At 38.7% G+C, this 13,716-nt stretch overlaps 1 long non-coding RNA gene across 2 annotated transcripts; it reads right to left on the bottom strand.

Moving 5' to 3' along the window:
- Positions 1 to 578: 578 nt before the first annotated feature.
- LOC146439426 (uncharacterized) lies at positions 579 to 13,401 on the bottom strand. Of its 2 annotated transcripts, XR_014850797.1 has the most exons (5): positions 12,884 to 13,401; positions 7,684 to 7,770; positions 5,750 to 5,944; positions 4,435 to 4,567; positions 579 to 4,005 (listed from the first exon to the last, which is right to left on the bottom strand). It is a non-coding gene; the product is annotated as an uncharacterized LOC146439426 (long non-coding RNA). The 2 variants fall into 2 exon arrangements; XR_014850796.1 differs by having other exon boundaries at positions 4,435 to 5,944.
- Between the last annotated feature and the right edge of the window lie 315 nt (positions 13,402 to 13,716).

The raw sequence follows: 13,716 nt of genomic DNA, 5'->3' as shown, positions 1-13,716 counted from the left end.
TTAAATCAAAGTTATTGGCAGAAAGCAAGTAATCAGTGTGATTTGAGAACTTTCCATGAGAAAGGCTTTCCAATAAAATAATGCTTTTATAAACAAGTTTCCTAAGGAAAAATTTTGTTTTGACAGAAAAAAGAAAATATTATCATCATTTAGAACAATGGATATGTCTGCATCCAAGAACATGTGTAACCTTTCTTGCATCTTATGAGCCTGTATGTTATAGGCAGAAAATTTAACAGGTGTAAAACTGCATGCCATTGTTGTTTGCATTAGACTTTTTCTGGTTTGTTTTTTTTAGTTTTTCAGCCTGACAAAATGTAAAACACATTTAAAATTTAGATCTTATTTTCCTCATAGGAGTCTCATAGACAGATACAACCCTCTGGCTAAAAATAATGTCATGATCATGGTAAATGTCATGATCATTATTTTTAATTGGAATTTTTTTTGGTCTATTTTAATATTTTTTAAGATTTAATACAATCCATAAAAACTATGTCAACATTTTATATTCATTTTATTCTCTTTTTCTTTCTTCCCATTTTACCTTTGCCAAAAAAAAAAAAAAAAGGGGGGGGGGATGAAATTTATTTCATTAAAAGCAAGAGAATAAAGACAAAATCTTAAAACAAACATGTTTTCCAAAATATAAATAAAAATATAATCTTTGAAAATTATAGTAACTAGTAACACATTTGCTTTTTGATGATTATGGGGTATTGCAAAAAAAACCTTCTACTTTCAACAAGGATGGACAAGTGTGACAAAACCTTAATATATCAATCTTTTGTTGTTTTCCAAGGTCCACGGTGACGTGGAGTGAAACACTAATGCCATTTAAGATAGTGTCAGCTACACAGAAAATTACATTTTTGTGTTGTGAAATGTCTAGGAACTGCTTTCCTACCCCAGAGTTATTTCCCAAAAGATAGGCTATCCATTGGCTCATGTGGGGTCACACATGCCTCTCACAAAGGCTTGCTCAGCACACCTTCTCCCTCAACAATGAAATACCTGAGTAGTGCTCAACAGAACTGTGAGGCTTCTTTATAAAATTCAGGAAAAACCTCAGCCTTTGAGTGTCTCCAAAGAATTGCTCTGTTTCTATCTGAAAACATTTTAATAATAGACAATAATCCTGCCTTTAGCACAAGCTTTACTGCAGAAATTAGAATCTCAACAAATATGACAGTGCAAGTGCCTTTTGAGTTTTGTCTTCTGGAATAAGTAACAAATGTGAACTTGGCAGTTACCATCTGGTTAATTCAATTACAATCAATAATGAAAGGGTGAGTGAAACTATGAAAAGAAAGAAACCTATGAGCATCTTGACTAATTAAAGTCTGAATAAAAATGACATCAGTCATGACCGTAGTTAAGTTGCAACATCTGCAGACTCAATAAAGACAATGTAATTTGGATGGGTAAAAGTAAAAAAAAAAAACCAAACTATTTTTACAAAGAGAAGGATAATAATCTAATTTCATTGCTTTCCTCAATAGAAATGCAACATGGAGAGGAGAAGAATACCTGCACAGATCAATTTTGGCAAAGCATTTGATATAGAATCTCATTAAATATTCCATGAAAGATTTATTGAAGTTGTTTTGGACACAAATGCCCAAAATAAAATAAAACTGTGATTTCTACACATAAGGTGCTTTGTACTTTACTAGAAAATTTGTGGTTCGGGTGTTGCCAACACATTTTCAAATGCAAGATCTACCTAGAGTGGTGCCTGCTCTGCCCTTGATAATGCATTTGAAATAGATCCTCGTTACACACTGTAAGGTACTCTAGTCCAAATACATGGAGCTGCTAAGCTGATGGTGGCAGTTTTATTGTTGTTTATAATGTCTGCTCTGTTTCCCTGCTTTGAATTAAGCATCACCATCTTCCATCTCAAATCCCTATCTTTTCTACCAACAGTGAGCAGGAAAGTCTTGTATTGACCACAAAGGTAACAAATTGTTTATGAATTGGCCAGGGGACTAAACACTGATAATGAACACCAGCCTGAGCTGTCTGTGAATGCTCCATATTATTTATAAAGATTTTAAACAGAACTGACTGCCTCTTACAGCATTGCCCATGGGAGCAGCACCGTGAAGAGTGCTAGATCTGATCTGAGGGTTTCTGCTAATTATCACAAGAGAAACACAGAGCTCTTTAAACGTACAGGTGACAGCAAAGAAAAACCTCTACGGATCTGAAGAAAGAGCAGCAACAGTTGCAGTCACATTTATCTGCTTCCTCCACCCCCTTCTCTCTGCCCAAACCTACATCGAGTAAGCACAGCTTCCCACCCTCAGTCAGTGCCTGGGAGCACAGCAGGGCCAGACACTGCCAGCACCAAGGTCACAGTGACCCTGGGACACCGTGTCCAGCTGGGGAGGCAGCGCTGCCATGGCTTCCCCAGCCCTGCACCACCGAGACATCTTCAGACAAGGACAGGCAAAGGTACCTGCAATGCCACCCCCACAGAGTGTATATACACCTGGCAGAAGGACTGTGTTAATATTTGTAAAGGGGACGGAGTATAGCTGAGACCCTGCCTCACTCTCTGGCTTCCCACGGTCTGTTAGTCTATGGCATCCCTTGGCAATCTCTAGAACTTGGTTTTCAGAGAGAAGTCCAGCACAAGTCACTGTTGTGTCATTTACTGTAAGCCCACAATATTTTGACTGCCTGTTAAACTATTTATTAAGAGCTCATTAATTTACTTTTTTTCTCTAGCAAGAATGGCTTAATTCTTTATGCCTGTGAACTGCAGCCTGGCACAACAACAAGGCCTGAAATTCTGTTTGATTATCACTGTTAACAAACAAAATGAGCACAGTTTTCTAAAAGACTTTTTCAGCTTGGAAATATTTGAAACTGGCTGCTGGCTGAATTCAGTCTGTGAACATTTGGCATTTCTGCAAAGCTTCAGTACTCTCAAACTGAATTTTTGCACTTTTATGAATTGTGTGTTATTGTGTCCACAGGTTCAGATAGCAGTTCATTTCACTATTGATATGGTATTTTTATCCTTTTATTTGTCCCCTGACTGTTACAGTCTTTACAACCTTTTCACTTGAGAACTTCTACATAAAAGGAGAACTTTCAGCTGGATTAGCGATTAAGCATTTTTAGACTTATATTTTCCTACAATATAAACTTAGGCACAAAATCCCTTCTTGATGATGGCACTCTCAAACTGTCATCTCTGTGCATAAGAAGTCTAAATATAGACTCCAGGTGGACAACAGTGAGCTAGGCAGTGAAGACTGGCTTTTCATGTCCATAGAATAAATGTTTAAATATGTTTTGTAATACTGCCAGTATCTATCTTGGTCAAAATATTGACCCCACCATGAGACAATACAATCTTTGGAACATATTTCTGTAACTTTTATTTTCAAAGCAGAGAGCATATTAACGATTTTTTTTTTTAAAATAACATTTCCTTTGATTTTGGCAAAACCTCACTGGTGATTCCAAGCCCCTTCATTCACACACCCAAACACACACACACCCCATTGGTTAGAAATATGGTATATCACAATTGGTTTAACCTTGGGCCCTCTGCACATCAGGTATAATTCCCAAAATGATTGTGCTTTGGGTGCATAAATCTGTCCTCACTTCTTTGGTGCAGATTGAAAGTTCTTCCAGAGGCCTCTCAGTGGTGTAGCCATGCTCCCCAAGTGCTTCCAGCCCATCACTAAACCTACTAATTGCTAATCCACAGACTCTGCTTGACTTCTGTGTGTGTTTAGTCACTCAGGCTACTTCTCCAAGAAAGCCCTCAATGGAGAACACAGCAAGAAAGGAATAACTCTGACCCTCCCAATGCAACAGAGGAGTTCAGCTGAGAACACAGTGCAGATTTGGGTCTGGTAGCAATGCAGGAAATTCAATAATTCCTGTCACATTATTCTGAATCATACTGAGGCAGATCAAACAGAGAGTGTCTTCCTTTAAATTCCTTCTCAGTTTAGTAATTTTTCAGCACCTCTGCATCTTTAAAAAAAAAAAAAAAAGTGAACCCTCAGGCTAGATATCTTAGTACACAACAAACACTATTTTAGAAAGTCTTATCTTGCTGTCAGTTCACCCAGGAAAAAACTAAATTGAAAGACACTTTAGAACTTAATTCATAGTGGTTTGGTCACTTAGTAAATACTTTCTTAGACATTGTAGGTTTTTTTACTGGTGCAATATTTTATATTCAGCACATTTGCAAAGACAAAAAGTCACAGACACTTGACTAAACATTTCAATTATCACCTCTCATCTTCTTGCCTTTGTCAGGTTATGGTAAACATGAGTCCACATCCTCATCACTCAGACTGCATGGATCTTGTTGACACCAACAGGCAAAGCACAACAGATCTGCTGAAGTCACTGGCATACTCCCTGGATGTCAATAGCAGCAGACCCAGCTCTTACCCTTTAATTTGCATTGCCTCAGGACAAGAGCGTCCTGAACACCAACAGAGGAAGCAAATTAGATCCCACTTCCATGGAGATCCATAATTTTTTATTAAAAGTTTTCTCTCCTGCTTGTTGCTTTCAGTGATTCCTGTTTGTCCAAGCAATTAAAAGACACCATTAAAATTCAAGACAGTATGTAACTGGTAGTGATACCTAAGCACTGAATTGAGAAGTTGTATGATAAAATTACCAAACCTTTGACCATATCTCCACCTCCTGCCCACTAACCCACCTCTCCTAGGATTGTCTTGATGTTTCAGATCTCAGAGCAGCTTTGCACAGCTGTACCATCATAATACCTTAAATAATATTAGTAAACAAAATTTTTGAAAAACAGCCTGCAAAGACATATTTTTATTTTCTCCCAGGTGCAGCAGCTGCTTATCTAGAATTGTACAACCCTGATGTCTGGAATGGACTGTATGCTAGAGCTAGTTTAGTCTCTGAGATTTTTACAGCCCATGAAGGAAAGGGAAGGTTACATGCTTAGTAAAAAAAATGAAAAACCATTATCAGAGCTCCGTAATAGGCAGTGAATTAACTACAAAGTAGTGTGTGAAATATTTGTATGTCTACCTAAATATATACACACCTATAAATACACATACACACATACAGTGACCCCGCTCAGGAACGTCCTGCTGTTTTGCAGGACACTGGGCACACTTCTGGGATGTCTGCCAGGACACACTTTGTTTAAATACTTTCCCGAGGGCAAGCCTTGACCCGTGGCTGCAGGCTGGAAGCTGAGAAGCTTCCCTGCACTGCTATCTGCCAGGGCATTGGTGGCAGAGGGTGAAGCCCCGGGCATTGTACCACAAACAAATGCATCCCTTGACACACACTGTGTGAAGCAGCACAATTCCAGCCCCTGGGAGCCTGTGAGCAGCTCCTACACATGCAATGGCTGCTCCTGAGGGACATCTGAGAGGCACATTGTTGTAGATCTGTGGTGTTCATGTGTGTCCCCTGCTCCCCCATCTGGGTTTTAGGCTATTTATTTTGGTGATTTGAAGAGGGCGTGCACTGCTGTTTCTCTCAGATGGCTAGCTGTGGCACTTTGCAGGGCACATGTCCTCAGTCTGGTGCAGAGTAACCCCATCAAAGGGGAGGGACTCTGCTACCATCCCTGCATAAGCAAGGGATGGTTGTCATTAGGGGAAAAAACCTATTGCAGCATTACTAAATTTATACCCATGACACTACCCTTATAGCCTGATTTTAAAAAATGTGGTTTTTTGGAGTAATTGAATGAAGATTCATTGGAAACCTGTTTCAAACTATGAGATACTTGCAAACACCCCACTTCCTGCAGTGTTGCAGTGTTTCCCCTTTGCAGCTGCTCTGTTCTTCACATTGTGCTATCCATCACCTCAGTCACACGATATTGCTTTCACCTCTGTGGGGGTGGTGCCAGACCACAAAGGGCTTTGAAGATAGTTGTGTGAACACACTCAGACGGATTCTGCATGCAAAAAAAAAAAAAAATTCTGTAGTGTATATGTTGCTGTCTCTTCAGAGGAAAGTCCTAAAGAAAAAAACTTCCTCCAGGAACATGTGCAAGGTGTAGATAAAAGGGGTCAAAAATACAACTAGAATGTATCTTCCACATTTGAATTAGGGAATTATTTCCAGTGTTACCTTAGTTTCAGTGATGTTTGTATCATCATGAAAACTTTTCTCAGAGTTTAGACCATCCTTTCTTTCAGACGCCTCTTCATTGAAACCCATACCAAATTCAGCCTTCCAGCATATCATTTTCTATTCTCCAAAGTGTCTATCTTAGGCTGCCTGTCCAAACACTGATTCTTATCTGCAATAATATTTCTATGAAGATAAGAATTCTGTGATTCCATGGGTTTTTCCAAAGAAAGCTTCCACAAAGCTACCACAAATTTAATAACAGGAACTTTTTCACATTTTCTTTTGCTCTGCAGTGCTTTTAAATCTTTAAATAGACAGCATTTTTTCTGTCCCCTGTCTATCCTCCTCTTAAATTGACAAATTAAAGCATAAGTTGCTCTTTAATGATTCAACCTCTGCAGAGCTGAATTTTGTGTTCTGTGCATGAAGAGCATATTCTATTATACCTGTTAATTCTTTTTCTGCACTCAATTTCTGGGAACCTGAGTTCAATCAGCCTTTTTCCAGGGGGACATGTACTGGTGACTAATTTTACATGACTTCCTACTGTAGTTTGTATCTGCTGTTTCATTTCCTTCTTGCTAATGCCTGCAAATATGGCTCTCTTTATCTGCAGCTCTCTGGGAATGCTTGTGAAATTCAGCTTCTGAAAAGGATTTGTGGCATAATATCTCAGCTGGAGATATTGTAAGATAATACTTTTTCTATAGCAACACAGAAGAAATTAGCCCATGTATCCTGTGGGATATTGTGAAAGCAGTTGAGAGGGACAAACTAATTACACTATCTCCTCAGCAGAAAACAGACAGATTAGGAGAGCTACATCAGTTTAAAATTGTCTAGAAAGCTTACACATGATTTTATCCTTCTTGTAAATACAATGCCTTCTGTTAAACCTAAAATCAGCATGTTTAGAATCTATAAATCAGGAGAGCAGGACAGGGATGGGATTTTTAAAAGGCATATAAATAATCTGGCCGATTTTTTTGTGTTTGGAAATCACTTATAGTCTTGGAAATTTCCAACCAAAATTAGAAGCACTTCTATCCAGGCTGTAGTATTCAGCAGACTCTTTAATTTTTGGTTATACTGAGTATCTTACATTCTGATGTATTCCCAGTCACTAGATGTTAGCAAGTGCTTGACAGAATTATTTAAAAGGCAACTACTGGAAGCATATTGTGGAATAACTATTGGCACATGTCGGGTTTGAGATTTATTTTCATTCTATATATCTACTTTTTTTCTCTATCTGTAAATATATGTGTTTGCATAGATAGATACAGATGTCAGGAACATATTAAACTTATGTACATATAAACTTCAAGTGTCTCAGAAGCTTTATTTATGAGAGAAGATTTAAATTGGTGAAGTGAGTCACTGCATGAGCTCATAAATTCACTGGTTTCTTCTTGGTCAAAGACATGCAAACCGTATTTTTTTTAGAAAAGGTCTAATTAGAAGGAATAGACATGTTTTCATTACTGTTTACATGCCTGTTGCTTCTTTAAAAATCCCTTCAGGCTAGGCCTCTCTTGTACCTGCAATTTTTCCTCTTACCTGTCTTGGAAGAATCAAAGACTTTTTCTCTTCTGTGCTAACAGTCTTTTCCATCAGGTTATTCCAATGGACATGAAATTCAGGTCTCTTTATATGAAAAAGAAAAGAAAGCCTTCCTCAAAGAGAAGAAGATAAGCAACAAGACACACGTTATCAGCATGAGCCACAGTGGCCTTGGCATACCAGCACATTTTGGTGTGCTGTGGGAGATCTGCTGAGATAGACATGCAGATCTACCAGGTGAAGGAAAGGTTTCCACATTTGCTGGAAAAATTCAGAATCGGTGGAAGGTGTTAGTGTCACCACTTGTGTTAGGCAAAGATCAGCCCAGCAAGAGGAGTGAGACGTAAAGAAGGAAGGTGTTATGCAAGATATTAAAAGTGAAGCCAAGCATTACAGAAATCAGGAACAGAGACATGATGAGATCAGGGCTACACAGTGGTAAAATTATCTTCCTTGTTACTTACTCATGAGTACCACAAAATATGATGGTTCTCTTTATGGTAATTTTTTCTTTGTTATGTCCACTTTTCTCCCAAGAACAGAGGTTTTGCTTTAAAATTAAATGTGTTTAAAGACTGTATTGATGCAATTATCAAAAACTGAAGAAAATCAACCCATTTATTTAGCCACTGCATGGTTGTTATAAATACTTCTTCCCCAGAAAAATTATTCCTCCTTTTCAATATGTCCTATAGGCTTAATCTGCCCAAAAGCAGCAATAGCAGTCTCCATTTCTTCCTTTTGTTCCAGGAAAAGTCTGGACCCTCAAAATGGGCAGTTACTTCTTATAATAGGAGCTTTGTCAACAGTCCAGGCCAGCTGGGACTAATTGAAACAGTTTTATGGAGGCAATTGTCAATTAACACAAGGTGCTATATTTAAGGCCAGAAGCAGAAGAGCCTGGAGTTGGCTTGCAGACTTCGGGTCTTCTTAAAATATACTTAGAAAGCTTGGGTAACCTCTGTAACAGCTTGAACTTTTTGTTGTGTTTCAGTTGCCTTGTTCAAGAGATAGAGTGAAAAAGAGCACAAGGCCAAGTTCACAGTGGCCATTTCTGTGCAACAGCATCCCTGGCACAATTGTTAATTTCAAATTCTACTGGGCACTCTGATCTTGCCCCACATTGCACTACATGAGGGAAAACCTCATAACACCTGGGCTTCAGAGAGCATCTCAATGTCACCATCACTCACCAGCTGAGCCAGCCACTTTGATAGAGTTATCACAGAATCATGGAATAGTTTGGGCTGGAAGGGACTTTAAGGTTACCTAGTTCCAACCCCTTTGCCAGGGGTAGGGAGAGATGTCTTCCACAGGACCAGGTTGCTCAAAGTCTTATGCAGCTGTTTTTGAACACTTACAAGTTGAGACATCCCCAAATTCTCTGTGCAACCTCTTTCAGTGCCTCTCCACCCTCACAGTAAAGAATTCCTTCTTATGTTCCCCTTTGGGGAGCATTTCTGATCTGCTCATAAAACAGCCTCCAAATCCATCATTTTTTTCATCTGTGCCAATGCTTCTTGGGACATTTTTCTGCCAAAGATGAAACTACTTTGGCATAGCCCATTTGCATGAAGATCTAGTGCAGATGTAGCAGTGGGCATGCGGAGTGGGCACACACCTTTCAATATGACCACTGGCAGGCTCCACCTTGGGCTGCATCCCATTCTCCCAGCAAAGTATCCTCTTAGATGGGAAGTTTGTAGTTCACAACATGGTAATCCCACAGTGTGGCCTTCCCACAAATGTGAGTTACATGGGAATGATTTTTCAACTTGCTAAAAGCTCCTAGACAAACAGACAATAAGAAATAGGAAAATATGATAAGTCCTGTGCCAGAAGGTACTGCAATGCTCACTGTTCTCTGGAAGCATGGATTATTTTGAAAATATTGAGAAAAGAAGATTTACATCAGACAAAAGGCAGCTGTCAAAATTATTTGCTACGAAGTGACATTCTTTGTTCAGGTGTCCTCACAACTCCCTCTCAGCTGAGCAGCTGAATGCCACATCTATTTCCAGCTCAGTGCACTGGCACAGCCCATCTTTCCTTGTGACCCAGCTGCTGCATTCCTGGGGGGAAGATGTTCACTGGTGAGGTGGACGGCATCTGTGTGCAGTCCTCTGGGACTGGAGAGGGGCTGTGCCAAACGTATTAAAGCCTGACATGGCAGTAAGGGAGTTTAGTGCAGGAATCAAAGGTCTGAGTCCTGCTTAGTACATCTGAGACTTGGCAGAGCAGGGCAAGCAGGGGTGAGTTTTGGCAGAAGGGTGGATGGTCCCCACTGTCCTATAAATCAGTAAATGCCAGAAGGGTAAGAATCCTTCTCACAACATCTCTGCTACCTAAAAGGGATCTAACCCAGAAGTACCAGTTAGTATCTTTCCTGTCCTGAACAGTGGGAAATGATCTATCTCACTCCACTGACTAAACCTCCAAATATTCTAGATCCTTGATAACTGACTAATGAGTTCAAAACTGCAGAAAAATCTTGGTTCCTTTACATTTAAGGAGTTCCTGCTGAGAAAACATTCCCTTTGGCACACAGGCACCAGCTGCTCTGACTACAAGCAGCCATGGGAGAATCTGGTTTTAAGGATACCAGTTTGTTAGATTAATTCCTCCCTTTGTGGCACTCAACATGCCTCAAAACCGCTTGAAGTAATTTTATTTTGTCCGAGTGTCTGCTTTGGAGTTTTTACTTTTCTTCCATGTCACTCCTTGCATAACTGCTGCTGCCCAATTAGCTGGCAGTGCCTGTCCCACATCACCATGTTGCAAGGAGTTTTCAGGTATGGAAGAGGCAGAAAGCTCATTTCTACTTCTGGCCTACACGCCAAGGAGTTGAATGCATCCATCCCTTCTGACACTCTGTACTGTAAGCCTTTACTCACCTGGGGCTGTCCTGGAACCTTGTCTATCACTGCCCTGGATCAAGAATGCTCTGGCAGTGCCTGCAATGCTGCTCTTCTCTGGGTACCACTTTAAAACACAGCTGTGTGGTGAGGGGTGAGAGAAAAAGGAGCAGCATCTGCAGCACTCTGTCTAATGTAGGCATCAATAATACAGGAACTTCCCAAATTGCAGAGAAAAAGACAATTCTTACCAAGAAAGCTGAGAATGTCAGGCTTTTGGCAGTTATTTTGTGGAGCTTTTGCTGGAGCTTACTGCACTTTCTCCACATATACCCTGTGAAATTGTCACAAGTAAGAATATCATCCCCTCTGGCCAAGGATCACACCAAGTTGAAGAAAGGGATAGGTAAGTGCTTTTCTTGAAACAATGGGCCCATTACAAAATTATTTATGAAGGGGAAACATTATGAGTCAGGCAGGTGCTCAGAATTGTTATGTTCTGTTACTCTCTTCATTAATAGAAAAGTGACATAAAAATATGGGTATATTTACATGGCCATCTTTCTCTGCCAACTACTTTTCATATTTATTTGCAAAGCAAAAGAGGAATAAAGAGAGAAAAGCTTTCCTAGAACATATTTTGTTGTAATTTTAGATTGCTATTTAAACTGAGCAACAGATGAAAGTCTTTAGACAATGTATAATTATTCAGAGTTAACCAACCTGAAATCCAATACAGTGCTAGAAACAAAGTACTTGCAAAAAATTGGGCAGGCAAATATAAGGGATACTGGTTTGAGTTTGTACATTGTGGTGTCCTAAGGTGCAAACTCTGCCTGGATATCTCAGAATTTAGAAGTAGAAAGCTCAATCTTTTCCTCTGCATTGCCACTGATATTTTTCTTGACCCAACACCAAACTTCAACACCTTCCTCTTCTCACCAAAAAGTGTAGGAATGGCACATGTCTGAGCAGAGCTGTTGCATAGGATTTAGCTGTGGCAGAGCACTGCTCCTTAGCATAAGCAAAATAAAAATTGCTTGCTCTGTTTGGATAAATTCCAAAGCCATTCAAATCACTAATTCTTTTAAGCCAATTATTCTTTTGAAGTTAAATTAGCTATATTCTGACCTTTCCACAGCTATAATTTCGTTAGGGAAAAAATGTACAACACTTTGATTGAATTAATGATCAAAAACTTCCCGGTGTTCTGCGGTGATAATGTCATAAAACTAAAATAAGTACCTAGATGACTATTTGTCTACAAATTTGCAGAGAGGAAATTTTAAAAACCAAATATCTATTGTATTATTATGTATTTATGCTCATGCTACCTACTCTGGTAGCCCACAGACCAATTTCCCTGATATATTCATGGTTTCCACTCTGGAATCCCTCAGTAATAATCACCTCTTAGGGCACTGCTCTTGAAACTATCAATGTGAGGATTTAGAAATGTCACTTTCTGATAAGCTTTCTCCTCCCATTTTATATTTGTTATGACGTGAAGTTCCTCTGTGCAGATGCAAACCTGACCTACCAGATCTAATGCTCTTGTGTCAATCCCATCATGTTCATTAGAAGTTCTGAAAATCCATGGAGATTCCAAGGTCAAAGATACAGAAGCAAGTTACTGAGTTCCATATAAATAGGTAGAAAAAATACTATATTGAAGAATTTGTTCTAAGTTGATACTTCACGCTTTCTCTTTTTGTCTCCTGTTTTGTTGTTCTACCAGCATTCATTCCTTACAGCATGGCTCTGCTAAATTTTTACACAAGTTTGGAGTCTCACCTTATGTTTCACTGGATTTACCTATTAGAGCAATGCAGTTATCCACCTCTGGTCCCATTCACAGCTGCATTCCTCTCTTCTAAAAAGAAGTTTCAAATAGGGCCACATCCATTACCAAAATTCACCAAAACTTCCTGGGAGCTGTTGCCACACATTTTTTGCTGGATATTTATGGGTTTAAAAATATATATCCCAATTACAGCATTTTTCTACTTTGCTTGGGTTAATGTAGTGTAATGTGAAAAATTAAAACCAGGAAAACAGTTGTTGTTATTGTTTAGTGCTTATAGGAAAAAATGAAAATACTGTGGCACAACACATCAGCAAACTGAAAGCAATTTGGCCTGCTCCCATAAGATTATGGTAATCACCTGACATTTTTCTTCACATTTTGTCTCATCCTCATAAATATCCCCTCCCTCCTGTTCCACATTCTAAAGAGTAAAAGCATCTTGAGCCAAAAAAAGCAAACTTGTCACATGAAAGCAGGTACCAAACAGTCAACTGAATAGTACTTAATTTTGCTAAACTTTCTACTGATTACTTACTCTACAACTCAGCTGAGTTTTGATACCTGGAGTCACTTCTCCACCTGACAGACCAGTTTTCAGCTCTTCCTTCTTTGAAACCAGGATTTCCCAGCATCATTCACGCTGAGAAGTACTTTATGTCAATACAAAAATAACATTTCACACAACCAAAGAAAAAATAATTTTAAAAAGTTCACGCCAATGCTGCTAAACAAAATGCAATTATCTAGCTTTTCAGCACATTTTTGTTAACACCTGCTTAGCCATCCTGCTATACTTTTTGCATTCTTGTTTATTGCTCCATGCAATCAGCTGCAATACAAAGAAATCTGTCATAAAAATAAATATATATGTGAAAAGTGATAAACAAATCTTAAGTGATTTTGTAAACATGTCAGCACACAAATTCAAATAACAGAGCTCTAAGTGTTTATCTCTTATTAATATGGGCACAAGAATATCACCAGTTTAACACTACAGATTTCACAGTTTCATCAGTGACCTCATGAATATTTTTGCATTTATAAATTGCATTTTTAAGATAAAAATATGTCATTTATTTTCTTCTCCAAGATTATCGGTCAATTCAAACCAAAGTGTTTTCACTATCAATAAAAGAATCTCCAGCTAAAAAAATCTAGTAGACATTTGTGTGTAGAGCTCTCACAGAAATTTTATTTACTAATATAGGTTCCATCATGAAAGGATATGTGACAAAATAGCTGTGTCATATCACCAGAAAGTTTAGAGATTAGGTATGAAAAAGAATTCCAATAAAATTGTCTTTTTCCATCTAAAGAAATAATCATCTGAGTAGATTTTTTAAATCGAAATGTCTTTGCCTTTCCTTG

This window comes from Lichenostomus cassidix, chromosome 3 (assembly GCF_008360975.1).
Source record: "Lichenostomus cassidix isolate B80296 chromosome 3, HeHo_3.0, whole genome shotgun sequence".
Classification (NCBI taxonomy): Eukaryota; Metazoa; Chordata; class Aves; order Passeriformes; family Meliphagidae; genus Lichenostomus; species Lichenostomus cassidix.
This window is presented reverse-complemented; position numbering and strand designations above follow the sequence as displayed.